Consider the following 1,362-nt stretch of genomic DNA (forward strand, 5'->3'; position numbering starts at 1 on the left):
CAATTCATAAGCAATGACCCTTTTCCCCCTGTGAGACAGCTGGACTCCATCTGTCGCCAGCAGGCCCGGTGCCGTGTAAACCTCCCCATGATCAAGAAAGCCAAAATTCCTCCGACGGCGCCAGCCCCTGAGTAGTTCTGTGAACAAGGGGTTAGTGCAGCTGGATCCTGAAACACTGGCCAGTGACTGTGAAAACGAGCATCTGGCTGACCCCTAGGGATGGACTGTCTGGATTAAGTATTGTTAGTTGTAAGCTGGCAGAAGCATGTTTTTGTGCTTTTATATGAAGCTGCTCACAGAAGGCAAGAGGGGAGAAGGAATCATTACCTCTTCCTACCCTTCAGTATCCCTGAAGGCCTGCATTTGAACACTGGTGCACAGGAGCTCCATGGTTACAAGTCTGGATTATTTTGTGGACAGCAGTGTCTATGGGGTTACATGTGAGCTTGTAGAGGGCCTTTGGATCTCAAAACCTTTTGAAGTGTAAGAGTGAAAATAGACGCATGTATCCTCAGTTCCTTCACCAAAATCAAGAACCATAGCTACGGGATTATGTAAAAATGGAGAACAAGAATAGCTTGGGGGGCCTATCTCAACACCATGCCTCAAAGACATTGTTGCCATAAAGTGGGTAACAACATTTTTATATCTCCACGTGACTGGCTGCTCAGATCTTATACCTCATGGCAGAGAAGTTACTGCCTGGTGAGTGCTGAAACAGATGAGATGCAGAAGACCCTTGCTAAAACGGGCATCCATTCCTCCAGCCTCACATGCGTAACGCTGAGTGAAGAGACTTGCAAATTTCTGAAAGAAGCATGCTTCTTAAAACAGCAACTGAGGCTGCCTTGGCCATCTGTAAGTGGATAGCTATGTGTGTGCATGGACCTGCTCTAACTTAGAGGATGCTTCATGGGTTTTGGAGTTGAAAGAGTTATTCAGTGTATCTTGAAGCAGATACATGTATTTGATCAAATGCCAAGTTCTGTGGATTCCACTGCCTGTATCGACTGAAAACTGTACTGACGGTGACACTTGCTCATCACAAGGCCTCGAGTTGCAGCTCCACAGGGGTGCAGGTCTCCTGCTGGTCCTATATCAAATTCATCAGCCACCTGTGATGCCTTGAATACCCTAGGGCATCTCAGGTGGCAATAGGCACCTACGTGGGTGCAAAAGTATGGAGACTTGGATCTCACTGACTACAATGGAAGCCTATACATTTAGTTCATACCCAAGCATCTAAATTTTATATGCCCAAATATGGATGTCTGAATGTAGGCTTGAATCTTCCCCCTCTTGGCTCTTTAACACAATGACTCTGTCACTTCACTTTGTAAATGAGTTTTGCTGAGGACTCCT

Source organism: Pygoscelis adeliae, unplaced genomic scaffold, assembly GCF_000699105.1.
Source record: "Pygoscelis adeliae isolate BGI_AS28 unplaced genomic scaffold, ASM69910v1 Scaffold77, whole genome shotgun sequence".
NCBI classification, from domain to species: Eukaryota; Metazoa; Chordata; class Aves; order Sphenisciformes; family Spheniscidae; genus Pygoscelis; species Pygoscelis adeliae.